This window comes from Agelaius tricolor, unplaced genomic scaffold (assembly GCF_023055355.1).
Source record: "Agelaius tricolor isolate 1412-34295 unplaced genomic scaffold, bAgeTri1.0.p SCAF_65, whole genome shotgun sequence".
In the NCBI taxonomy this organism is placed as follows: Eukaryota; Metazoa; Chordata; class Aves; order Passeriformes; family Icteridae; genus Agelaius; species Agelaius tricolor.
This window is the reverse complement of record NW_027269325.1, coordinates 807,715-835,191: the sequence shown is the minus strand read 5'-3', so window position 1 is coordinate 835,191 and position 27,477 is coordinate 807,715. Positions and strand designations below refer to the sequence as shown.

Here is a 27,477-nt window from a genome sequence, read left to right as displayed (position 1 = left end):
TGTTTGTGAAGAGAGAAGGGCTGGTGGGTGACAGGAGGGTTGGAGGCGGCCTTGGGCTCAGTGCTCACAAAATGCTTGTGTTTGATTCCCAGAGAAGGAAGGAGAGACGTTGGGGAAGTGTTTACCTGCAACAAATTGTGAACTTGTTAAGCTTTAACAGGCGGTGCTGAGTCATACCTTCCCTCACACCAGTGGTTAATGTGTGCAAGTGGATATCTTAGCCTTGAGAATAAAGACAGTGGGCCTACTGAGGAGGTAGCTGCAATGCATTCAAGGAGAAGAAGGCTCTTAACCATGGAAGGAGAATTTGAGGAATGGGATGTTCACCACATGACCAGCAGAGACCCTCAAGAGACCCCTACTCTAAATGTCAGTAATTTTGGGGAAGTGATTTAAACATGTCAAATACTTTGTGAGAATGTTTAGCCTGTGAGTTTGAGCAAAGTAATGAATAAAAGTAATGAAAGGAATGTCTTAGTTCCATGGATACACACACGTGGGTGTGCATGTTTCAGGGAAGCATAAAGAATGGTTGAAATGAGATCTTTTCCAGCTGTTTCCATCTTGTTTACCTTTTGGGGGACCAAGGTTCTGTGCTGCAGGTGAGCTGGGTGTGTGCAGAGCAGTGCAGCCCCAGAAACCCCTTGGTTTGCCCAAAGGTTGCCATGCCTTGCTCCCAGGTGTGCCCAGCTCTGGCAGGAGAAGGAGCCCGCAGCGCAGTGGGCACCGTGCCCTGCCCAGCCGGGGCTCTCTGGCACAGAGCAGCAGCAGCGCCAGCGCCGTTCAACTGCTCCTGCCTTGGCTTCCCTGGGACACAGGAGCCTCTGGAAATCAGCACCGCCAGCCGCGTTCCCAGCTTGGAGCAGCTGCTGCTGGCGGGCAGATGCTGCCAGTTCCACTGCTGCCAAAGGGGAAGAAAGGCAGAGCAGGGGAAGAGATGTACATACACAGCAGCCCTGGGAACATCCAATAAACATGCAGATATATGGGGTGATTGGTTAGGAATTACTTCAGCTGCTATGCCAATAGTGCTTTCTCTCCTGGTTCTGTACAATGCTTTGGGCCATTTTCTTGGTCTGGTTTCCTTTGCTTGGGTCCCATCTGAATGCTCACTTGGGGTACAGGCTGTAGGTGCTTGGGGCACTCTTGGAGTTCCTCTTGGATCCCTTCAACAACAGGGTTTGGCCCATGGGGGGAGTTTGTGCTGCTTTGTGTCAGAGGAGAACTTCCGAGGCCATTTTGTGTTTGCTGTAGGGAAGGTTGGTTTTGCTTTGCATAAATTCACAGACTAACATGCTTTGTGATGCTTTGCTTTGTCATACTTTGCTTTGTGATATCAGGGCATGGTTGCCACATCGTCGTGGTGACATCAGAAGGTTGCCTTGTTGCACGGAAGGCCTCAGTGCCAGAGCAGCCCTAGGGCTTGCTGAGATCAGGAGCATCCTCCTGATTGTGGCCTTTGTCAGTGTGTAGCTGCACACTGACAGGAGTCTTGGCTTTTGTAGTGTTGGGGTAAACTTGAACAACAGTGCTACAATGATTGAGCAACTCGCTGCTGCAGTTTGCACCATGTATGGCACTGTTTATTCCGCCTATTTCATGACTAGCCTGGCAAGTAAGTAGAGGTTTCAACTCTATTTAGGTTAGGGTGTAAGCTAACCTGGCTTTTGCATGTCTTCCTGCTCTTTCTTAGTGACTGGGTTGATTTTGAAAGAGAAAGAGCATTAGGATGCCAGTGGTTTGGTAAAGCTCCTGTCAGGGCGTTCAGCTAAAAAGGGGGTGCCTGTAGCCACAGGGGCAGCATTTGCAAGGGAACCTGCAGGGCTTCTGTTCCCTCCACGGGAGAGTCTGTGGCAGCAGAGTCTGTCATTTCCTCAGTTTGCTGGATCAAGCAGGACAACTTCCAAAATGCAGACTGGGAGGCCTTCTCAGAAGGCCTTCTAAAGACTTTGTAGTTCTCCCCAGAACTGAGGGACAGCTTCTTTTATTCTAAATTTTGTAATGAAAAGATTTGACTGTCTATTTTGACCCTTGACTGAGTGCTAAAATAGTGATTCCCTTTGCAGTGAAGTGCAAACTCTAAAGCCGTGAGTGTCTGCTCCTGAGCCCTGGAGCTGCTGCTGTGCTGTTTCACAGTAGAACTGCCACAGCTCAGGGGGATTTTGGGGAAGCTTTTCTGGGTGACTGTTTTCAGCAACTTAATGGGAATTAGTGCATGCAACTTCTGTTTTTTAAAAAAGTACCTGAAAGACAAGAGAACAAGAGCTGCTTTATCTGTTGAACAGAACAGAAGCATGGAGTGTTGAAGAACAATTTGCATTTTCTTGATCACGTTTGTATTCATTTACTGGCTAAACAGGCCAAAGTGTAGGCACAACCAAGATTATTGTCCTGATCTCTTGCTGGCTGTGTGAAAGAAGTATGTCACGTGAAGGGATGTTGATAAAGAAAAATACTCTCTGTTTGGGTTGACTTCTTCTCTTCTGTGGGATTCAGCAGCCCAGGCAGTTTTCTCACAGCCCTTGTTCATTTTCCCTTGCCCACTCCAGATCACATGATCCGTGTATTCAGAGGTGCTGATCCTGAGGTGAGTGAGAAAGGAACATTTCATGTTCCTGGTGCTTAAGAATTGGAGAGCAAGCTGTGAGCTTGGCCTGTGGCCGCAGAGTGTAGAGGGCCAGCTGGGTAGGCTGAAAGAAAATCCATTTCCATGTCTGCAGCAGCAATAACAAAGGCATTGCTGGCTTTTTCCTGATATTCCATTTCAGAACTTTCAAGGAATGAAAAGCTCATTTTGCAGAGAGAATGTTGCTTCTTGATAGTAGCCAGGACATAATGTCTAATTCAGAACTATTAGCAATTCTGTTGAATTAGCCCATTTAAATTCAGTCACAGTGACTTAGAATCCCATTGTTATAAAAGTTTCTGATTTGTCCTTAGTACAGCTGGTTGTAGAAATAGAGCCGAATAGAATAAAGTGCTGAATAGAAATGAGGTTATAAATTATAGGTAACTTTCTGTCCCTCACACTGCTGTCTGTCCACAGATCACAGAACCAACAGCAGTCTCTCCTCTGGCTCCCTCTGCTCATGGAGAGGAGGCCAAAGAGGAGGCAAATGAGGTGGATGAGTGCCAGCCTCCAGCTGTGGTCACACCACAGCCTGACCATTCTGAGCCAGTAAGTGCCAGTTGTGTGTGCTGCTGTCTTTGGTGCAAGGCAGAGCTGCAAGTTTCTGACCAGCCGGCACTTGCTGTTGCTGGCTGAGGATGCTGAGTGCTGGAGTCCTGCCAGGACCTGGTGATTGCCCCCAGCCTGTGACAGCTGGACAATGGGCTTTGATCTGTCATGCTTAGGCAGCAGCTTCCTGGCATTTGGACAGGGGCCAGCCTGGAGCATGAATGCTGCCTGATCCCAGAGCAGGGAGCATGTCAAAGACACTGTGCTCAGCCTTGTCAGATACACAGGGGACACTGTGGCATGGAGGGACCTGTCCCCCTGCACAGACTGGCCAAGTAGCTGCAGGCACAAAAAAATGCTGATCTGACCACACAAGCTCTTTGTGGTGCTTTGTCCCCACAAACTTCTTGGGTGTGCTTACTTGGGACTATTTCAGAGACACGCTGGGGATGTAGAGCTGCTGCTTGAAGTCAGGGATTTTGGTGCCTTTGTTGTCAGGTTGCTCTTCTGCCTCTTCAGGCAGAGCAGCCAGTAGCAGAGCAGATAGGTGCTCTGAGTCTGCCTGTTTCTTGGTCTTTGATAAGCTGCAAGGAGATGACTGTGTTGTCCATGAAGCTGGGGGGGCCATTCTTGTCTAGTGTGGCAAAAGAAACAAAGTGAGTAGTTCTGAACCCTTCTTCTGAGGCAAAAACCAGATGCTGCATGTGTCTGTTGATACCTTCTATTGTGTAGTTTGCTTTGAAAACTGCATTGGAGCCTAGAGTGGGAGCAAAGCTGCAAGTCCCTGACTGCTGTCTTGTAATGCTAAATCTAGCATGTACACCTTGCAATGATGCCTGCTGTATCTGAAGTGAAATGGGCACCTTTGTGGCTGGGGAGCTGCGTGGGCCAAAAGGACGCAGGGCTGGCGGCCTTGAGCCGCTGAAGATGAGGCAGCGTGTGGCCAGGGGGCCAAGAAGGGCCAGGGCACGGTGGCCGTGTCAGCAGCAGGGGGGCAGCAGGAGCAGGGCAGCGAGCGTGGCCTGTGCTGGGCAGCGCTGCGGCCACCGCTGCAGTGCTGGGTGCAGCTGTGGGCCCTGGGAAGCAGAAAGTCCTTGAGGGGCTGCAGCGCGTGCACAGAAGGACAGGGGAGCTGGGCAAGGGGGTGCAGCACAAGGCCAGCGAGGAGGTGCTGAGGGAGCTTTAGCCTGGACAATGGGGGCTCATGAGGGACCTTCAGGCAGACTTCCATAGATCCCTGCCTTAGATCCATAGATCCAATGCTCAGCACAAGGGCTGTTTCCCTGCCAAACATCCCTTCACTGCATCCAAGTGCTTTAGACACTGGAGTAGGTAACACTTTCATATTTTGTTTGTTTATTTGTTTGTTTGTTTGCTAGGAGGAGAAGCCTTGTGTAATTTCTCCTTCTCCAGGGAGCAAGGGAGCTTTTTCTCAATCTTTCCTGCCCTTTTCCAGCACTGGCGGAAACACATCACTTTCAGGTTAACGGCTCCCGTGTCTTTTGGCAGCCCAGGGAATCAGTGTGTGTTGTATTTGGGAATTGAGCAGGAAATCAATGCCCTTGCATTCCAGCTGGTGCTCAGAGATTAGAGGAGCTGGGGGGGGCTGGGCTGCATTTCTGATTCCAGCCACTTTAGCACCATCAGTGTGCTCGAGTCCAAGAGAAGAACTTGCCCGAGCACAGATGCACAAAGAGTGCAGTTCCCAGTGCAACGCTCTGGGTCTGATTGCATTCCATAAGGACCCACACGCTCCAGATTCCCCAAGAGTGTGGGTTACTGAAGCAACAGGAGAGCAAGTTCAGGATGGCTGCAGATCGGGGCACTGCTACCGAGTGTTGATGTGTGTAGCGACAGAAAGGACAGTATTGATTCAGGGTGACCCCCAGGTGGTGAATAATGTGCTTTGACTCTGTGATTTAGAAGGTTAAACAAATGCTTTCTTAAGCTATGTTATATCACACTAGTACTATATTAAAACTATACTAAAGAGATACTATACTAAAAAGCTACTAAAGAAAAACTTGTGACTGTCTCCAGACAGTCATGACACAGCTTTTATCTAATTGGCTAATCAAGCTAAACAGCTATCACTAAAATCCAATTAACAAATCACTTTCAGTAAACAATCACAGAACACATTCTACATGTACTAAACAACAAGAACAGCAAGTAGAGATAATAATTGTTTTCTCTTCTTCTCTTAAGTTTCTCACTACCTCCCCTTAAAAAAAACCTAGGAGAGAGAATTATATCTCTCTGTGTTCAAAGAATGTAAATACCACAGTACAGTAAAGAGAGATTATAAAAGTGAGATCTGTCTGTCTATCTATCTATTTGAATCTTCCTGGCTCTGCTCCAAAGCAGTGGAAGATGCAAAGCTCACCTAAAGGCATCCCTTCAGGAGAGGAGTAGAGACAAGTTCCATTGACTGATCCTGAGCAGGCAGAGATGTTTCCCCCTCCAGAGATGGTTGTTTTTTCCCCTCATGTTTCCCTACTCCAGCCTTTTCTGACCTGAAGCCTTCTTTTTACCCTTTAAATTTTTGCATGTCCTAAGGGAGTGGAACTATCCCATGCTGTAGTTGGGGTCTGGTGACTTTGCCCATACATGCATTACATGACACATGGTTTCCTTCGCTGGCATCCCCAGGGCTGTGTAAGTGCATTTGTTAATGGGGCCTTATGAGAAACTCTGTTACTGCTGGTCAGAATTCTCAGTTGACAAAAGAGGGAGAAGAAACACCTTGGTCCTCCTCCATATACTGAGATGGCCATAGAGGTTCTCTGACTTCCATCAGAGATCTTTGCATGCATCCTTATCTCCTGAATGACCCCATTTTCTAACAAGAGTGTAGATGTCAGGAAGGAGGAATGCTGGTGCAGGCCTGAAGGGAATGTGAACTCCAGAAGTGTCTCTCACAAGGAGTGAGCTCACCCAGGAAGCCACCTGCAGGGCCAGGATGGAGCTGTGGGACAGGGCGGGGTGTCAGTCACCACTGAAAGACAAAGAGGACATGGCAGAAGCAGAGGGAGGCCCTCACCAGACCCTTGAGAAATGCCACACCTTCCCTGTCAGCTGCCTGAGAGGCTGTTGGAGCTTCAGCCCCAGATGGCCCCTGATTGTAGGGCCAGGGTCACTTTGGAATCTGTGCCTCCCCACGGGCAGAGAAGGACCCAGCAGAGCAGCAGCACAGTGCTTTGGGAGCGTGTGAGCCCAGCAGTCTTTGAGTCTTGGCCCACAAAGGTCGTACGGGAAGGTGAAACCCATCTTCTCTTGCTTTCTGTGCAGGTGCTTCTAGAGAAAGAGCAGGAGCAGACTGCCTTATCTGAGATGCCATGCCAGATTCAGGGAGAGCTGTTCCCTGCCCGAGAGCAGGAAGAGCAGCTCAGGCAGCAGGTGGAAGAGCCACAGGAGAATGGCCAGGTAAGCCTGACTGGCCAGGGGACAGAGGGAAGGGCAGGAAGAGGGGCATAAACCAGAGCTCCTGGGACTGAGGAGGCCAGGAAGTCCCACAGGCACTGAAAGGACAGAGCCTTGGAATCTGCAGAGACCAGCACCAGGACAGGATGGTTACAGTGGAAGCAGAGCTGGGGAGGGAAGCAGAAAGAAGGGGCTGAATAAATGTGATTTTGAGGCTAAAAGAGGGAAAAGCTGATCTTGATGGCAGCTCTCAGTCACTTGCTCTGCTTTTGTGTGTACAGAACATCAAGGCAGAGCCACAAGCAGAGCTGCCTGAAGCTCAGAGTGACATCATGGCAGCAAAGAGGAGGAATGAAGACATCCAAGAGGAGAAGAATCTCCCTATGCAGAGGGGCAATCAACAAAAACAGGTGAAGGAAGGAATGGCAGCCACTCCACTCATGAGAGTCCTTTCCGTTGTTGTTTACAGAAAATTGATGAACAGGTGCAGGCACAGCTGCAGGAAACTGAGGCTAGGATCAAGGCAAGGAAGAAGAGGCTAGACGAAAAAATTAAAATCATCAAAGAGAAAATTAATCGCCTCCTTCAGGAACAAAAGGCTCTAGAAAAGCAAGTGAGTGAAACAGCAATAGCCACTGCAGTCACCCAAGGGGTGGTTTCTGCCCTCCTTGCCTTTCCAGTGCAGAGCAGCAGGGGGTGGGTGATGCCTCTGAGGCCATCCTGATGAGGCCTCTGTCAGAGCTGCTCTGAAGGGCACTTCCTGGTCTGCTGAATCTCAGCTGATGCTCTAGACAGTGGCATTACTCCCTTGGCCATTTAGCCAGCACTCATCCGAATGAACTCCTGCTGGCTTCTTCCAGGTGACCTTGTTTCTTGAGGTGTTTTTGCAGGTGAACATGGTCACTCACATAGATCTGGAATACGAGCTACAAGCTGTCTGTATCCCTTGTGAATCTGCTCCTGTCCTTTTCTTTACTTTCTTCCCAGTCGATGACTCCTGGCTGACGGGGACAAGCTGTAGTCTCTGACTGCTTTGTTCTGTTTGACTTGAGGTGGAAGTGTTGCCATCCTACCTGGCAGCCTGCAGAGAGTTCCAGCAAATGATGGGCAACCAAGAGCCCCGAGGCTGGCATGAGGCCCAGGAACTGAACCATCCAGAGATGCTGCAGGATGAGCACGTCCCGAGGAAGGTGCAGAAAAAGAGAATTTCATGGCAGGAGGTAGAACATTAGAATGAGGAGCTGCAAATGTATCTGCAGACCTAGGAGGGGGAAAGGAGTCTTTGGGAGGAAGTGGAGGGGTCGTTGCTGCAGTCATCCTTTAGAACAAGAAACTGGCTATGACCTCGAGTAAAACCAGCCTTTGGTTTTGACCATTTGGTTTCACAAGTGGCATCCAAAGCAATCCAGTTGAAGAGCTCTGCATGTGGCTGACAGCAGCTTCCTAAGGGCTTGCATTTCAAATGGCAATCTCTCTTGCATTTCAGGGCAATCTGTGCCACACCTTCCTGACATAAACTCATTTCTTGTCTCAGACCTACACCGACTCTGACACTGAAGCTGCTGCAGAAGCAGCAGTGCCATCCCAAGGAGCCTTTGCTCTCCAGCTGAAGAAGTGGAGCCTGAGCACTTGGTTCACCTCCCGTGCTGACCCAGCTGCTGCTCAGCAACAGGAGATGGCGGGTGACTCCCTGGAGCAACTGAGTGCGTCTGGTATCTTTCTTATCTGAGGGACAGTGTATTGTGTGCACGTGTCAGCATAGCTGTGCCAAAGGGTTCTCCTCAGTTTAGTGTCACAGAAGTGCTGGCGTTGCTCCGAGGCAGCAAGAGAGAGCTCTGGGTGTTCCTGCTGCCTCTGAGGGCAGCTTAGACTGGCTGGAGTTTGCCTGGGCTTCCCTCTCTGCCGAAGGCAGAAGCAGGGATTGTTCCTGGATCAGCAGAAGGCTGTGACTGCTTGAGTCCTAGCCACTGGCAGAAGCTCTGCTGAGATCAGTCTCTAGGAGAACACATCAAGCCCTTTGTGATTCTGCAGCACAACCCAATGAATCTGCTTCTTGCCCTTAACAGCTGCCAGTGCTGTGCTCTCAGAGAAGATCTGGTAGGGTTGAGAAGAGAGCCCAGTGGATTCTGTGTCTACCATCACCTGTTGGGACAAAAAGGGCACTGATCTGCGCCTCGGTGTGGCTGATCTCAAAGCCCATCCTGTTGTGTCCTGAATGGGGGCAACAGCTTGTACAGGGCTCAGGCTCACTCTGGCTTCTTCCAGTCAGTGCCTGTCAGTGCTCATGCTTGGGCTTTGCCAGCCTTGTTGTGGTCGCTGCCCTGCCCCTGAGGGCTGGTGGGAGTGCAGAGGCTGGAGCCTTCCTTAGCTGGGAGGGTCCCGCTGCTGCCCGGCTGCTGCAGCGCGGAGCTGCCTGAGGCAGCAGCCCCTTCTCTGGGCCGGCTGCTGCGTCGCACGGCCCGGACTCACAAGAGGGTCAGCATCTCCTCTGGGCAGCTCTCTGTGTCACAGGGCGCCTGAGGAGCACTGCTGTCCTCTGTGCCCATGCCCGCCGTGCCGAGTTGGGAAGATGGGGACGTGTGCGGTGCCGAGAGGGCGAGTGCAATGGGAGCGACTGATCCGCGCTGTCGGGGTGGAGAGAAGCGGCGTGGTTCTTCACGCGGGGCACGGGCAAGGGCGTCTTTGAGCTCAGCCTGCTCATAAAGGGTGAGGGTCCTGACGCTGAAAGCCCTGTCGGGATTGCTTCTAGCATGAGCTGCTCTGGTTTACAAACGCAGAGGCATTCTTCTGGCAAACTGCTGCAAGCTGGAAAAGATGGGAACACTTGGCAATAATTCCTCCTGTTCTGAACTTGACATCTGTTCAGAGGAATTGATTCTAGATGTCCAGGTGCATTTAATCTTAGCAAGTAGGAAACCTTTTCTAAATCTCACAGTGTTTATTCCCAAGAAAACAAAGGCACTGTTAGTTCCAGCTCTCCTTAATGTTTCTAGATGACAAACTTACTTGCCTTGGTAGGTGTTCTCTTCTGGTCTCAGTCTCTGAATGTATCTCCCTGTGCTTCCCTGTGTGTCTGCTGTCAAGAGGTCTCTCACTTCAAAGGATGCTAGAAATCAGTCTCTGTGCCAGCCACTTGTGCTGTGGACCTGCTGTTCTTTTCTTGTTGTTCCAGTTCCTGTTCCTGTTGTTGTTAGCCAGCTGTCCACAAAGGGAGGGCTCAGAGCCCCAGACAGTGGGGCTGCCTTTTGTATCTCCTAGAAGCTGGGATCTCTGCTTTAAAGCGAACATCTTGCATTTTGTTTCCCTCAGGGAGAATGGCAAAGATGGAAAATCCTATTATAAAATACATTGAACTGGAAAATATTGGCAGTGGGTGAGTCCAAGCAATGTTAATTTTACCAAACTATGCATCAGGTGTTTTGCTGGTGGAATAGGTATCAAGTGTGAAGTCAGACAAGCTGCAAATGTGTTCAAACACTGGGCTTAGATTGTCAGTGCTGATCAGAATTTCTAAGTGTGCTCAGAAGGCATTGTCAAAGACATCTCCATGCTTCCAGTGTCCTGCAGGTCTTAGGTATTTACAGCACAGATCTCCTGCGTGGGCTGGCTTTCACTGCAAGATCTAAATGGCTTCTCCTTTCTCTGCTTCTGTTTTGTTTCTAGGACTTTTGGAGATGTTTGTAAAGCACTCGACACTGCCACAGGAGGAGAGGTAACTGTCAACAGCACCTGCAGATTCTGCTGCACTCGAGGGCTTTCCCCTCTGGTGTGAGCTGTGGCTGGAGCTTTGGGCAGAGCTGTGCTGAAAAGGCACAAGAAGCACAGACTGGTGCCAGCCCGCAAAATGCATTTGGGACTTTGTCCTCCTCAGCTGCCAGAAGGAAGGCACGGAGGGCAGCGGCTCCTTTCAGAGAAGGACGCGCTCACTCGCTCTCCATTGCTGAAACAAAGGTGGTGCCTTCGAGCACCTCACTGCTCTTTGGGGCTACAGCTTCAGAGTCCTGAAGTCTCATTTCTGGCTGCCAGCAAATACATCTGAAAGTTACTGGTGGTTCCTTAGCCACCTGCTGCACTTGGGAACTGCACACAGGGAGAGATCTGCAAGGCGTCCCTGAAAGCCCTAAGCCCTGCCCATAGCCCAAGATGTATCCACAGAGTTTTAAGGCATGGATTGCTTCTTCTGAGTCGCAAACAAAGCAGCAGAGAGTGTGGTCAGAGCTTTGTGGTTGATAACTGAGACACCGCTGTTACCAAGTGGTCAAGGCAAAATGTCAGTGGCCCCACGTGTCCTGTAACTGGCTCCCAAGGGAGCAGAGAAATGGGCTGTTGGAACATCAGTTCCTAATTACTGCAGTGCCTAATCACAAGGCAGTTTGGCACAGCTCAGCTGTGTCATTGCGAAATCACTCGCTCCATGTGCCTTGTGGTCTCGTGCCACCAACCTCTCAAGTTACTGATTTTCAATGTCATTTTAGGTGGTCATAAAGAAAATACATCTTCAAGGACTGAGGAAGAAGGAACTAAAAGTCAATGAACTCATGGTCATGAAGGTGAATAAGAATCCCAACCTGGTCAATTGTTTAGACAGGTGAGTTGTGCTTTTGTCCCATGAATGTTTGTTCACATATTGCAAACATGCAAGGTAAAATCCCACTTTGGTCACTGGCAGAAAATAGAGCTGTAATTATTGGCTAATTATAACTGCTCTTTTCATCTCCAGTGGATGGGAAGAGATTGCATTTTGTCTGCATGAGTCTTCGCTGGCACATGGTATTTGAAAATTGTTCAAAAACCCGGATGAGTCGTGTCTTACTAAATCAATGATCTCTATATTCACAGCCACCACTTTGTTTTGGAGCTTGATTTTTTTCAAGTGTCTTCTTAGGTCCAGGTAAACTAACAAGGATTTCCGTTGGATTGTTGCCACTGTTTTCCATTGCTATGCATGCCAGGAAGACTAGGTGCTTTTTTCCAGAAACACCATGCGTGACAGGTTTTTTATCTGGGCTGTTACTAAACTGCACATTTTGCTTGCTGCCCATCTAAGACATCTCCTTTTTCACAGCTGTGCCTTTCTCCTTGAGACTGCACAGATGGCAAACAATGCACAGCCAAGAGGGAATGTCTATTCCTTTATTTTGTCTTTGTCTCAAAGGGACCTGAAAAGAAGAATCAACCCGTCTTTTCCACACAGCAACCTAGCCATGTACATTCATCTCCACGCCCTTGTTTCCTTCTTTCAGCTACCTTGTGGGTGAGGAACTCTGGCTGGTTATGGAGTACATGGATGGAGGCACTCTGAGCAATGTCATCAGCAAGACCTACCTGTCTGAAGATGAGATGGCAGCCATCAGTCGGGAGGTCAGCAATCCCATCCGTGTTTCCAAGGGCTTGGGCAGGATTGTCTGGGAAACAGGGGCTCAGAGCTGGAGTGATTTCCTGTGCCAAGCTTTGTTTCTGTGTTGCTGCTATTCTATGGGCAAGTAAAAGCATCTCAAGTGAAAGGCCTGCCAGTGCCCCTGCACTCCCTGTACTCAGTGCCAGTACTCTTATCTCCTGCTGTTGTATTCTCGCTCTGTCTCTTGTATTTGTATTTGCTGTTCTCCACCTTGCCTCTCTAAATGTTTGCCTGGAGTCTGTCTTCACTGCATTCCTTGCCTGTAAAAGCAAAGGTGCTGGTGGCAGGATTTGAAATGATCAGCAAAGAAAAAAGACTCATGTCTCACAGTCCTCAGCTGAAAAGGATAGTAGTGCAGCCAAAATGCTCTTTGCTCCCGGAAAGTGACTGGTGGGATACTTCCAAGCCTGTGCTGAGGCCAGCAAGAAAATCTTTGTCATGCAGCCTCCCACCCAAAAGTGATCCGCTTCACACCAAAGGGGAGGGACTTTTCCTTTCAAAACCCCTCCTTTGTCCTCTGCATGGAAAAAGCACATCCACTGCAGCAGGAGTCATCCTGGCTGGTTTGCAGGGCACAGCCTACAACAGCAGGTGCTGTTGCTCTTTCAAAAGCTGACGTGCCTTTCCTTAGAAAGGTCCTGCTCTGCAAGTGTTGGAGCAGCAAGCTCTTCCTCTCAGTGGCCATTACTGTTCTGCCATTACTCCCCATTCCCCTGGAGAGGGAATCTTTTAGATTCTTTGTTTCCTTTCTTGTGTGATGAAATCACATCACTCATTTTTGCCCTCCTGTTTCTGTTTTCTCGCTCAGTGCCTGCAAGGACTGCATTTTCTGCACTCAAACCACGTCATCCACCAAGATGTGAAGAGCTGCAACATCCTTCTCAAAACCGACGGCTCTGTCAAGCTGGGTCAGTATATTCTTGGTCAGGTGCAGCGTTCCAGGGATGTGGGTGTGGGGCTGCTTGGAGTGACTGCCAGCTCCCCAGAAATGGTGCTGGTGGCAGTGCAGGGACCCCTGCTGCGAGCTGAAGGCACCGTTGCAACGTGCACAGAGGTATAAGGAACCACAAGCAGTCAAGAGTGGCGTTGCTCTGTGTGTGTCCCTTCCAGACAGAGGGAGCTACAATCTAAAGCTTCAGGGGCATAAAGTCCACTGCTGTGAGCAGCGTTAAGAAACCTGGGTTTTTTTGGAAGCGGCCAATTCCATACTCCCTTGGCTAAAGCCCCAAGGAAATCGAGCGTGCGCAGTTCTCCAGGAGATTCAACAGCACATTCTTAGCCTGAGAGTGGGGAATTCTTTTGCTTGGTTTCCTAATTGGAGCTGGCTTTCATGGTTTGTTGTTTTCTCCACAGCTGACTTTGGCCTCTTTGCTCAGCTCACCCCTGAGCAGGGCAGACGGAGCTGCGTGGCCGGCACTCCTGGGTGGCTGGCGCCTGAAGTGGTGACAGGTCAACCATATGGCCCCAAAGTGGACATATGGTCTTTGGGAATCGTGGGCATCGAAATGGTGGAACGAGAAGTTCCTCACTGGAATGCAACTCCTGTCTTGGTAAGGTGCAAATACTCACCGATCCCACTGTCTTTCTCACCTGTCCCATGTTCTGTGTGCCATTGGACAAAATCCCATTGCCATCTGCTGGCACCACTTCCACCAAGGTCTCCTTCTAAAAATGCCCCTGCAACACATCAGCATCTGCTGTAGCTTTGGTTGTATCAGAAAGGGAAGTGGCAGTTCAGAAACCTAACCAGTTCAGAAACCTGCCATTTTGGCCTCCAGCCATGCCTGACATTTCTCACTTGTTTTTTGAACAATGTTGGAACTCTGTTTCTGAAGGACAAGAATTTTTCAGTGGAGAGGGTAGACATGTGATAAATATCCTGAGAAATGGAGGTCAGACCTTCCCAGTTTCAATTTTATAGAAAACATAAGAAAAAAAGGAAAAAGAAAAGTAAACAAAAAGGAAAAGAGAAAAAACCTACTACCAAAGCAATGCCCAAGCGGTTCTGCTTGCTTTCTCATTTTTTAAACACAGCTCTTCTCTTCCATTCTCTAGCATCTTTTCCAAATGCTGTGGGTCTTCGAAACTTTCAGGCTTTCAAGTCATCTGTACATGGTTCAGGCATGTGTGTGGGTGGCCTGGATAAGTTTAGGATGTGTTTTTCTCCGAGTGCAGTTTGAATTGTTTGCCAAACCCTTGGCTGTTTCTTGGTACTTTAACAAGTTGATGAGCTTGCAGGCAGGTGCCTGGGCTGGGATCCAACGTGGGCAGTTGACACCGGTGCTGTGTTTCTTTACCACAGGAGCAGGGCCATCCCTGGCCTGCACAGTTCTAATGACAGGGAGGACTCCAGCTCCCCACCATGGCCAGTTGCTGAGCTCAGCTGAGAGTCAGGATAAAACCCTCTTTGTCACCTCTGGTGATGTGGGAAAAGGAAAGAAAGCCACATAAATTATTTGTACACAAGGGGAGTGCATTGCCATTTCTGGATTTGAAATTCTCCTTTGGGTTAAAGAGGATAATAGCAAAGTCTCTTTGGTCACCATCTATTTCAGTGCCACAAGCACAGAGTTATCATTACAGTGGTGGGCATTTTTATGGAGACTCCAAGGCCTCTTGCCATTCATATTTTTGTCTATTTGAGATGGATTCTGCAAGTTGAGGTTTGAATAGTTCCAAGTTGGTGTCCTATGTTTCTAAATACCATCTTGCAAAAGCAGAATGAGCTCTCTCCCTCTGACTTGTCAGCATGTTAGAGCTTGGTTCCACACAAACCACACTGGATAACGATCAGCCAATGTCTTGCCAATCTACACTGTAATTCCTTGGCCTGAGGAGTATCAGAAAGACCTGCTGAGCTCCATGGACACTGTCAGCTGCATGGAAGTGAGCATCCTTGGCCTTGCTGAAGAAACTGGAGCTCAGCTTAGGTTAGATGCTCTTGAGCAGGAGAAAGGCTGGGATCGTCAGGTGTTTCCAGAGGCCGGCGTGCCCAGAGGGACTGAGCTCTGGGGAGCAGCTGGATGTTTCTGCACATCATGGAAAGGGATTGCCAGACAGCTCAAGCCTCACCACAGGCAAACACTCCCCAGCTCTTCTCAGGCAACATTTGCTTTGGGTTTCAAGTTGTTCCCACTTGTCTGTCTGTGAAGATGCCCCTAAAACCACAAGGCAAGCCTCTCAGAACTGGTGTTACATTTCCAGAAATGAAGAAGCCCAAACACAAGAAAGTTGCTAAGGCCTGGTTTTTAGAGAGGAACTTACCCCACTGTGCAGTTTCTTCTCACTGGGAAACATGCTTCAAACTGGGGCATGAGGGTGTAAAGGCCACAGAGTCTCTTCTGCTTCTTGTGCAGTGCTGCTGAAACACTCAGTGATCGTGTTTCTCTCCTAGCCTAAGCCACATTCTGCACGTCACCAAGCCAGAGCCTGGTGATGTGGAGAGCCTGCCAAAACCTCCCATTTGTTTCCTGGCACTTTCTGGGATGGGCCTACCATTAATGCATTGACTTGAATAGCCAAATGAGTAGAGGGTGACCGTAGGGATGGAACCTCTCCTTCTGATTTGACCATGAAAAGTTTTTCTTTTCCATGTAAGGAAAGCAGAAATTTTCAGGCTGCTGAGAGACAGAGCTGCAGGTGGCTCCTGTGTGTCCAAGGAGGCGTTTTCATCCCAGTACATTTGTGCATGCATCTTAATGTGTCTGTGTTGAAGATGAGATTCCAAATGTTTGTTTCCTTACCTGAGGAGCACCTGGTGGATTTCCTTTCTTTCCTTCCAATTCCCATTGTTTTCAAGAACAAAGCAAAAAGCTTGATTAGTTTTGTTTTATGGCAGCTGCTCTTAAGGGACCAAGAAGCACTGCAGAGATACTTTTCCATGTACTAACCCTTGGATATAGTAGAGTTAGTATAGCAAAGTCCTTCTTCCAAAAAGCCTCTCAAGCTGGTATGAATCTTCAGGGAAGGAAATGTGCTTGTGGTGATGTAGTTCCCACTAACCAGGTCAGTCAATGAAATCAGCTGCCAAGGCAAGATCTGTGGGATGATCTGTGGGAAAAGCTGTGGCTGCATTGGAGTTTGGGTTTTTGGTTGGTAAAGGAAAGTCATCTCTGGGTCTCTGCCAGGGCAGAAATTGCCACTGCAGAGTGGAGCTTAATCAATGGGACCCAGGAGAACAGTTACAGATAGGAAAGAAGCAGGTGTAGCCTGGTGTCTCCTTTTTCCCCAGCCTCAACTCCTGATAGCCACAGGAGGAAGACAAAAGCTGCAGCAGCCCAACCTATTCTCATCTTGCCTGCGTGACTTCCTGAGCTGCTGCCTGCAGAGAGACGAGGCGCGGCGCTGGTCTGCCAAGGAGCTCCTGCAGGTAAAATGTGAAGGGGCTGCAGGTGAAACAGGGTCTGAGGGCCGGGCTCCTCCTCCACTCAAGTCCAAGGCATCAGATGAGCCCCCTTCCTCCTCACCTCCACTCTTGGTGCTCTTCAAATGAAAACAGTGAGGAATCCTAGACTGGGCTGGGCTGGCAGGGCCCTGTAAAGGTCCTGTGGTGCAAGTGTCCTGCAATGAGCAGGGACATCTTTAAAGAGATCAGGTTGCTCAGAGCCCTTTGCCATCAGAGCTGGAATGGTTGCAGGGATGGGGCACCTACAAGCTCTTGGGGCAAGCTGTGCCAGGGTGGCACCATGCTCCGCGTAAACAAGTTCTTTCTTCCTTAGACCTACTCTGATTTGATGCCCTTTGTGTTTAAAAATATTTGTCCATATCCTATTGTAACCGACCCTGTTAAAGATGTCCCCCACTTTCTTCAAAGCTACTCTGAAGTCTTGGAAAGTGGCAATAAAGTCTCCCTGGGGCCTATTCTTCACAAAACTGAATAACTCCCCCTCTTCTCCGCATTTCCTGAGCGGAGAGGTGCTCTGTCCTCTGACTGTTTCTGTTGCCCTCTTTTCTAATTTGGTGGAGTGTTCAGTTTTATCTAATGGCAAAAGAATTGAAGCAGAGCAATGCAGGGTACAGAGACATGAAATGGTGGTGGAGAAACCCAAGGAAGCCAGTCCCAGCTGAGCAGTCAGAGATTTGGCTGTGGCAGGAGGGGCTGTGGGGGCTCACTGTGAGCCTCTGAGGGGCCCTGGTTTGTGCCCCCCAGCCCACCCTTGGAGGTTTCTGGCACGCAAACAGGGACAGCTGGGAGGGACTTGTCCCAGCCCCATCTGCTGCCTGGCACGCTCAAGCAGACGGGAACTGCGCCAGGGTTACTGCCAGGTTGTGTGGCAGAGAGGGAACTGCAGGACCCAGTGCCACTGGGCTGGCCCTGCTGGGAAGGAAGGTGCCATCCAGCACACGAGGGGCAGGGCATGGAAAGGTAGACATTGCTTTCTGTCCCTGTGGGAATTAGCACAGTGCCTGTCTTTCAAAGACAGGGACCTATGTGAGTCATTGGAGTTTCCTGAAAGGAAGATAACCCAGGGACAGAAAGCACCATTTCTAGAGCACTGGCAGGGCAAAGATCCCAACAAGATAAAGAAACCTGAATAAATGGATGAGTGGGATTCTGGGCCAGGTTTGCCTGTGATGGCAGGGTCCTGCACATGACTGCTGGGTAGCAGATGGTGCCATTGCTCCTCTTTCTGGGTCTTTTTAGGACCCAGAGCAATCCCGATTGAGCCTGTGAAGCACTGAGCTTGGAAAATAATGGTTCACTCTTCACTGTTCTTTGTCTTTTTGTTGTTTGTTGTTTGTTTGGTTGGTTTGGTTTGGTTTTTAATTTGTTTGTTTTCTTTTTTTTGTTTTTGTATTTGTTTTTGGGTTTTGGGGTTTTTTTGTGAACAGCATCCATTTGTAACATCAGCTGAGGCTGCATCCACCCTGAGACCACTCATCATCTCAATGAAGAGGAGGATGGAGAAGCAAACAGTGCTATAATCATATCAGGACCATTTTCTCCATAGCCATCTTAGAGTAGGATTTAGAGTAGGACTGTAGAGTAGGATTTAGAGTAGGAGTATGTGGAGAAAAGACAAAAGACTGCACAATTCAATGTGAATCAAGGACAAGCCGTTTATTGTGCTTCTAAGCATAGTTTATAATTAGTTCCTATCCTATAGGTTTCTATAGACATGCATTGTTTGGTTGGTTGCTGCACTTTGTCCAGCATCTCTTGACTGGTAGCTCTATTTTGTCCTGAGGCAAGCATGCATCTTTTCCTTAATCTAATTGGTAGATGCTGTAAGGGTCATTTTATTTGGGTTGCTACCCCTTTGTCTGTCAGCAACTCTTCTGCTTCACCTTTTTATCCACAAAGTTGAATGCAGCTTTATTAAAAACCTGACCTAGTTCTAGAAGGTTAGTTAGTTTAGTTAGCTCCAGAGGTTAGGCTGGTTCATTTAGTGCCTGTCCATTTTTCTGCAAATACCACCCTACAGAATTATAGAGTAGGATTGTAAAGAAATAAAGTTTCTGAAACTTTAACTCATCTGGAAGAATCCTTTCTTTCTCACCCTGTGAACAAGCTGAGCATTTCCTTCTGAGTTGTCAGCTGTCTATTAAAGGTGCAAATGGCTTCTTTGGTGTTATGAAAAGTACATATTACAGGATAGGCTCTTCACAGATATTAAAATGAACATATATATATATATAAAAATTAATATACTATATGTGTTATGTTATCTTAGTCAGTAGTACTGTATTTTTTTCAGTAGTGTGGTATGTTGCGGTGTGATGTCATGGTTTGCCTCAGATACCCCAGGTTCCTCCCTGATAATTCCCTGCCAGGTGTGTCAATCATCCCTCCTTTCCACACCCTGACCCCTGCTGAGCGCTGTCTGTCAATCCTGGCATTCCAGAAGGGCGGCGAGTGATTGGCAGAATTCAAAAGATGCCCTCCCCTCCTGGAAGGACATTGGGCCATCCAGGTGTCCTCTGTCCCTTGAGACTTCCCCGCCCTGTACCTGCCTGGTGGTCCCCCGTGTTCCTTCCCTCGCCCTCTCCCCCGGGTAAAAGGGCGAGCAAACCATGCGGTTGGGAGTTCTCCTGGAGCCGTTGATGGATTCAGAGGCCTGTGGGCAAGGAATAAAGCTCTGGATCGAAACCCTCCATCAGAACCAACTCCTTTCCTTCACCTCGCCTTAAAGCTTCTCCACCAAAGGTAAACCTGAACTCCTGCATGCCTGGACTTGCCTCCAAGTGCCCAGCTGCAGCATCCAGCCAGCCAAAAGTGTCTCTGGGGTAAAATTCCACAGTTGCTGCTATTTGGTCAAGCAGCAAAGGCCAGACAAGCTCATGTACGTCCCGTCCGGCTATATTCACAGAATCACAGAATTTCTAGATTGGAAGAGACCTTCAAGATCATCGAGTCCAACCCATGTTCTAACACCTCAACTAGATCATGGCACCAAGTCCACATCCAGTCTTTTTTTAAACACATCGAGGGATGGTGACTCCACCACCTCCCTGGGTAGATGATTCCAGTATTTGATCACTCTTTCTGTGAAAAACTTCCTCCTTAATTCTAGCCTGTATCTCCCTTGGCGGAGCTTGAGACTGTGTCCTCTTGTTCTGTTGCTGCCCGGAGAAAGAGACCAAGCCCCAGCTCACCACAGTCACCCTTCAGGACGCTGAAGAGAATGATAAGGTCACCTCTGAGTCTCCTTTTCTCCAGGCTGAACAACCCCAGCTCCCTCAGTCGTTCTTCATACGGCTTGTGTTCCAAGCCCCTCAGCAGCCTCGTTGCTCTCCTTTGGACACGCTCAAGCATCTCAACGTCCCTCCTAAACTGAGGGGCCCAGAACTGGATGCAATACTCAAGGTGTGGCCTCACCAGTGCCAAGTACAGGGGAAGAATGACCTCCCTGCTCCTGCTGGCCACACTATTCCTGATACTAGCCAGGATGCCATTGGCCTTCTTGGCCACCTGGGCACACTGCTGGCTCATGTTCAGCCAACTGTCAACCAGCACGCCCAGGTCCCTTTCCTCCTGAGCACTGTCCAGCCACACCATCCCCAGCCTATAATGTTGCAGGGGGTTATTGTGGCCAAAGTGCAGGACTTGGACTTTTTGAACTTCATCCCAATTGATTCTGCCCATCCATCCAACCATTCCAAGTCCCTCTGCAAAGCCCTCCGTCCCTCTGACAGATCGACACATGCTCCCAGCTTAGTGTCATCTGCAAATTTGCTAATGAAAGACTCTAAGCCCTCATCCATATCATCAATAAAAATATTAAACAGAACTGGCCCCAGCACAGAGCCCTGAGGGACACCACTGGTGACTGGCCCCAGCTGGATGCAGCACCATTCACCACCACTTTCTGGGCCCAGCCATCCAGCCAGTTCCTAACCCAGCAAAGAGTGCTCCTGTCCAAGCCACGGGCTGCCAGCTTGTCTAGGAGTGTGCTGTGGGAGACAGTGCCAAAGGCCTTGCTGAAATCCAAATAAACAACATCTACTGCCTTCCCTGCATCCACTAGGCGGGTTACCTGGTCATAAAAGGTGACCAGGTTGGTCAAACATGACCTACCTCTCCTAAAGCCATGCTGACTGGGTCTGATACCCTGGCCATACTGTAAATTCTGTGTGATGGCACTTAATATAAACTGTTCCATTATCTTGCCAGGTACCGAGGTCAGGCTGACTGGTCTATAATTACCAGGATCCTCCTTTGCACCCTTGTTGTGAATGGGTGTCACATTGGGCAGCTTCCAGTCATCCGGAACCTCACCAGTGAGCCAGGACTGTTGGTAAATGATGGAGACTGGCTTGGCAAGCTCATTTGCCAGCTCTCTCATTACCCTGGGCTGGATCCCGTCTGGTCCCATAGATTTATGAACATCCAAGCATTTCAGTGGTTCTTTGACTGCCTCTTCTTGGATAATGGGGGGACCATTCTGCTCCCTGACACCATCAACCATTCCAGGCGGGCCGGTGTCTTGAGGGCAAGTCATCTTCCCACTAAAAACTGAGGCAAAGTAGGCATTAAGCACTTCTGCCTTCTCCTCATCTGCAGATGCTAAGTTCCCTCCCTTGTCCAATAAAGAACAAAGGCTGGTCTTACCCTTCCTTCTAGCATTAAGGTATTTGTAAAAACAGTTTTTATTATCCTTTACAGAAGTTGCCATTCTAAGTTCAAAATGAGCTTTGGCCTCCCTATTTTATTTTCTGCATGCTCCAGCAGCCTTCTTGAATACTTCCTTAGAGACCTGACCCTCCTTCCAATGCTGATACATCCTCTTTTTATTCCTAAGTACCTCCAAATAAAAAAATATTGGTAATTATTTCAGTGGTAAATATAGTTTTAGGTTATAACATTATGTAAAATAGAAGCTATGCGATGTAAGATACTTTTTTAACTAGCTCAAGAAAGGGATGGAATAATCAAGAAATTCTTTGCCCAGAGATAACAGCAACAGGACACCTAAAGCCCCAAGAGAAGAATTCTTGCGTCCTTCTTGGAAAAGACCAACTTTCTTCCACCTCCTTCCCGTCTTTGAGGAGCCAACTGGATTAAGGGGGAGAATTTGACAATAACCAGAGAACACCCTTTGTTTGAAAAGAATTTATGCATCATGGATGAGATATATGAATATGCAACAGGCTATTGCTTTTAAGGGCTAATCCTTTGTTAGCCTGCGTGCTTTCTGGGCATAATTGCCCAGGAGGCACCAGGACTGTCTGTATGTCTTTGTTTTTATTGTCCTTTACTGTTCTAACTCTGATTGTCCGAATTCTTATTACTCTAACTTTTATTACTATCTTAATAACCATTTTATTGCTATTAAACTTTTAAAATTTTAAAACAAGTGATTGGTGTTTTTTGCAGTGTGCTTTGAAAGTTGGGAAGACTCTTCATTCATCATCTCCAGAGCACACTGCCCTTGGCCAGCACACTGGCCCGTTTTGGTTCATGTGTGACCCTTCTAGTTGAGGCAGAAAGGACAATGGCATTTGAAGACAAAACCAAAGGAAGAATGAGGCAGCCCAAACATCTTGTGCAGATGCAGGCCTTCAGCTGTGACTGGAGAGCATTGGGGTTCCTGCCACTTGGATTTGTATCCCTAGGTGCAATGTCTTTGGCGGGAGGAGAGCCTTGCTCAAGTGAGAAAGCAGAAAGATCAGAGAGGGTGCTCGGGAAGGTCTCCTGTGGTGCGGAGCTGTCAGCGCCTGTGAGGTGAGAGCAGGCCCGGCCTTGCCCGGGGTGGAGCCCCAGCAGAGCCCCGGCAGAGGCCGGAGCAGCCTGAGCCCCGGCAGAGGCCGGCTGGAAGGAGGCCCTTGGAGCTGCAAGAGGCAGCAGCCGGGCCCTGGGTGCCTGTTCCTGGGAGCGGGCGAATCCTCCGCTCTCAGAGCCCAGGTGGCAGCTGGCTGCTCCCGAGGGGAAGCGCAGCCGTGCTGGGCACAGCCCAGCCTGGAGGCATTGGCCGTCCGGAGTGTGCCCAGGAGCAGGGAAAGGCCAAGGGCAGCCGAGGGCCGCTGGGCTGGCTGAGGATTCCTCCTCTCCTGCCGGCTGCCCTGCAACTCCTGGCAAAGGTCAGCAGTGTGTGCAGCACTCTGGGCACCGGGGCAGGGAGCCGGGCTGCTCGGCAGGCTGGAGCACAGGGCAGCCTCCTTCAGGCCCGGCACTTGTGCCAGGGGAAGCGAGGCCAGCATGAGGCAGGGACAGCTTGGCAGGGCACATCTGCAGGAGCCAGCGCCTCACGCAGCTCTGGCAGGAAGCGCCTGCAATCCTGCAGTTCTGCACTGAGCCAGAGCAAAGGGCTGAGATGCACAGTGTTTGGCAGAAATAGTCAGGCCCCCCAGGCCAGCCTGCTTTGTGCTCTCTGGTGCACAGCAAGCGCTGTGCAATGCAGCTCTGAGCTGCTGGGAGAGAGGCAGTCAGGGATGTGCCTGAGGTGAGTCAAGGGGTTAGCTGAAAATGTAATTAGGGTAATTGAAAAGTGCAGATGAGTCGAGGCGCCAGCTGGGAATAGAATTGGGATAGTAGAAAATTGCATATTTTAGTTAAGATTTTAAATTGAGGTAAGAAGCTAAGTTAGTAATACAGCTAGCAGAAATCACGCCCCTTAGTTAAAGAGTACCAAATATATTAGGAACATAAAGCTAGGAGTGACAGGGATAGAGGAAGCAATTGTGAAGGAGCAGAGACCATAGAAATACCTTGCCTTGAGAATAATTGAACAGTTAGGAGAGGCTTGGACCATGACCAGCAGGTCAAAAGGTCTTGCCAACTGGCCATGGGAGAAGAGTTCACCATGAGGAAGACAGCTTTCTTCCTCCCATACAACCACTCCCTCATTTCAAACTCCCACCAACCCAGTTAAGGGAGTACAATTGCGCAGCTGTAATAGATATTCAGCTGATAAAAATATGAAGCAGGCAGGTAATAATTATGTATTATGGGTCCTTAGAAACCTAATGTAAAACCTTTTCTGTAGAAATAGAGAGCAGGTGTCTGCAACTCCTTGCACGTGTCTTTGGAAACATGTTCACATGTATCCAGCACTGCAATAAATACCCTTCTTTTCTACTATAATTAGTTGAAGAGTCATCTGTCTGTGCTTCAAGGGTTATGCTGGAGTAGTGAACTGATTTGGAAGGGAGCAGAAGAGTTTCAGCAGGCAACTTTTGGAAGAGATGGAAGGCTCTTGTGACTGAAGGGAAAGCTATTTGGAATGGAGTAATAATCCCAAAGTCCATACAATTGTATCTTTGTGTCTGAATTTAAATCAGAATTATTAGAGATAGCTTCATGCAATTTGTCTAAAAATTTATCAAAGTCTTCATCCTTCTTTGGTGAATTTGTGTAAAAGACATGGTGTGTAACTTATCTGGAAGTGCAAGGATAGCATTATATGTTAGTTGTTGGCTCATCTGCAGGACTTGATCAATGCTCCTAGCCTGGGCAGTCCAGTAGCCCAGGGCCCCTTGCCAAGTAATTGTTGTGCTGTTAAACCATACAGAGGATCACCCTGCACTCTAGGTGCTTCCTGAGCACACTTTTCCTCCCAGCTTTTATGACACATCACCTGCTGATGGGGTGGCATTATAAGTCTTATTAGGGTATGCACATCAGCTGGAATTAATGTGTTAGATGTAAAAATATACTGCAGAAGTGACTGTGCAAGTCAGGATTTTCAACCAAATTGTGAAATTGCAGCTCTCAACTTTTCTAAAATCTTCCAAGTGAAAGGTTCTCAAACTCTACTTGCAGCATTAGTTACTACAGGAAAAGCCTCTCCATCATTTGAGAGAAAAGTCCCTTCTACAATAGCTTCTGGAATAACTTTTTTCTACCTTAGTTTCTGAGCTGCTTCTATTTCAGGGTCACATTCCAACTCTAATTCCACATCCTTTACAGCGTGAGATGGAGGATTTTGTTTAACCGGCTCGAATGCTGGCTCAGAGACAGAACAGAGGAGTTTTTGCAAGACAAGGGCCATATTCAGCCGATGCACAATCCAGCCTGCTTGTAATAATGGACAATGGACACGTTCACAAAGAATGAATTATGGACATACTCAGAAATGGGGTCGGTATATTCTTGAAAAAGATACAAGAAGAAGAGTCATCAGGACTCAGCAAGTTTGTCAGTGAGCTTGGGAAAGTGAGCCATGGGTGGGCCAGACAACCAAAGCAAGACGCGTGAAAAATTAGTGATCCACTCAGCATTCTATTTTAGATGTGTGAACAGCTAGGATAAACCAATCATGTATTAGCTAGAGACACATGGACAGTAGAGATTTATTATAAAAAGTCTTTTTAGGAGTATTAAATTTAGGTTCACTGGATCATATTGGTTATGTTGTGATGTCCGTGAACCTCTGCACCATGCACTTAAGGGTGTGATGGTGTTCCCCAGGAAATGTACACATTTGGGGAGGTGCCCTTGGAAGAGAGGGGCTTGATTCCCAAGGAAACTGCTTCCCCAGGAGCCCCCAGTGAGATCGGTGCAAGTGTCTCCATTTGACTCCCTGTGTCTCCTTCAGTCCTTGGGGCCCCTTGCACTTTGCAGAGGGGCATGCAAAGGGAGAAGGCTGTGAAGAAATACGAATGATGTTCTCTTGATGCAGAGTGTGATTTTATACCCTCTCTCCTATGGTGCAGATGCTCTTCATTTCTACTGTGTTGATTATTCTTATCAATACATATTTTAACTTGCTCTGGCATTTTTCCCATAGAAAAGCTTTCCTTGGGTATTTGATTTACGTCTGCAAATGTTGATACGTAACTTCAGGTATCTGAATTTAGCCCATTTCTCCTCTCGCTTTCATTTCAGAAAATGTCAGAATTACAGATGTACACACTAAAGTATCCAAGATTTCTGTGCAACAGAAAGATGAGTAAACAGTAGTACAGCCCAATCTACATTACCTTGAGCAGTTACCAAAGCCAGTAGGTATTTAGAAAAGTGTGCCTTCTTTCAGCAATATTACAAATAGATTGTTATATACAAATTAAAATATTATAATCTTGGCTCTCCACAAATATTAAAATGGATTCTATATGTGTGATGTTAAAGTTGTGATCTTTATAACTTTGTTATAAAGATATAGTTTTTATTTCTGTTGTTAATTAAGCTTAGAGAGCTCCCAAGGCCTTGAACATACTTGAGACTGATTTTGCAATAAACTATCTTTTAAAACTCTGTTTGGAAAGCAGAAGGTAGGAACAGCAGTCATCTGTTGTGTTTGACTTTATTGTTATTTGAGATTGTAGTAAATCCTGAGCACGAGCTGGGATGCAGATTGTAATTGCTCATCTTTCCAAAGATAGATATGGATACTATTAAACTGTGCCCTGTTTATTGTTCCTAACTGACTAATTTACTGCAGTAGTTTTATAGTGCATTTTTATTGTTGTAATGTCTAAATGTAGTGGGAGAATATATATTTTACTTGGGGGAGTTTGGCTTTTGTTTTTCGAATAATAAAACCACTCTCTTCAGCCTGGTGAAGAAGAAATCTGCTTCTGTCCTTGTATACAGCTATGGGTTTGTTTACACAGCTTCTCCTTCCCTTCTCTGCCTAGGCTTTCTCACCTGCAGTTTTCAGTAGAAAAGCAACAAACCTTTGAAAGGCTAAACCTCAATATAATTGTGACCCTCAACCAATACTTCCTTCTTCCAATTTCTTAAGATCTCTTTGTCCTGGGCACTCAGTATGGCCTTTTTCCTCAAAGTTCTTTGGCTGTCTTGAATGCTTACATCATAACAGGTAATCCCTGATCTATTTTCAACTCTCTGCTCAGATGCAGACTGCTGGAAGGGAGGTAGGACTGGTACTGGAGACCTGGCAGCTTGTCCAGGAAGCAAAATTTTTGGAAGAATGGTAATGTGGAGAAGCATGCAAGTCCAGGTGGTGAACTCATAGATGCAAGCACTTGCAGTTTCCTGTCAGGATTTTACAGTTCAAGGGTATGGTCTCTTCTTATTTCTGTCCCTTAATGCTCAATCCTTGCCACACTTCTTCAACTTCTTTTGCATTGTCATCTTCCATGTTTTCTTCCTCTCTTCTTCTTTCTGTGACTTTCTGTGCAGGATGGATAACCTGTCATACACTGTCAGCTTGCTCAGTGACTGAGTAGTGAGTGATATGATGGTGTGGAAATTGGAGGTGCACAGTAGGCAAACGTGTCATGCTTCTGTGGGCCCTCTGCAGGCAAACCTGCTTCCCAAACCTTCAGTCAGACTTGGAAAAAAGGCTTGTCACCACTACTTTGTTGTGGTTTATGCATTGATGAAGAAACACTTCCATCTCAGCCCGCTTAAGCCACTGCAGAGCAGGAATTGTTGCTTTGGGAGCAGATGTGCTGGCAGGGTCCTTACAGCTCCACAAGATGTGCCTCTTCTGGAACAGATTTCTGCACCTTTGTGCAATAAAATCTATGCTTTAAATTGCACCAGGGCAAGTCATGCACTCATGTAGATGTGTTTTCAGACATAGATATTTATATATATGCCTAGTGAATGGCCTCCTGGGGAGCAGGGACAAATGAGGAAGGGGGCTGATAAAACATGCTTCTGCTTCAAGAAAAACCCCCGTCTTCCCTTTCCAGAGAAGGATATAAACTTTTTCTTGACTGGCCTAAAGGGGATAAACAAGTCCCTCCATGTCCTGATCTTTTACTAGTCTCAACTTATTTAGAAAAGTTGTAATTTTTTTTTTTTTTTTGTGGGGGGTTGGTGGTGTTCGGGTCTGCACTTCAGACCTGTTCTCCCAGCAGCCAGGGACCGGCAGCTGCTGTGGGTGGGGCAGGTGCTCAGGTAATTACCAACAGGTGCTTGGTAATTGCTAACAGCAGTTGAGGTGAGAAGTTGGCTTGTGCCTGGCTGAGGGCTTGAGGACTGTGGGGAGAGAAGGGATAGGGAGTGGAGTGGAAAATATTAGTTACACAAGCAAATCTGAGGTGTAGGTGGCATTTAACTGGATTAGGTACTGCATTTCATGGAATTGATCACAATTTATGAAGAACTGAACATTGAACTATG

At 47.9% G+C, this 27,477-nt stretch overlaps 1 protein-coding gene and 1 pseudogene across 1 annotated transcript in view; one reads left to right on the top strand and one right to left on the bottom strand.

Moving 5' to 3' along the window:
- LOC139605362 (zinc finger protein 551-like) overlaps nt 1-27,477 on the bottom strand; it is a 484,882-nt gene that overhangs the window by 248,790 nt on the left and 208,615 nt on the right. The window lies entirely within an intron of this gene.
- On the top strand, nt 1,294-18,371 carry LOC139605356 (serine/threonine-protein kinase PAK 3-like; annotated as a pseudogene).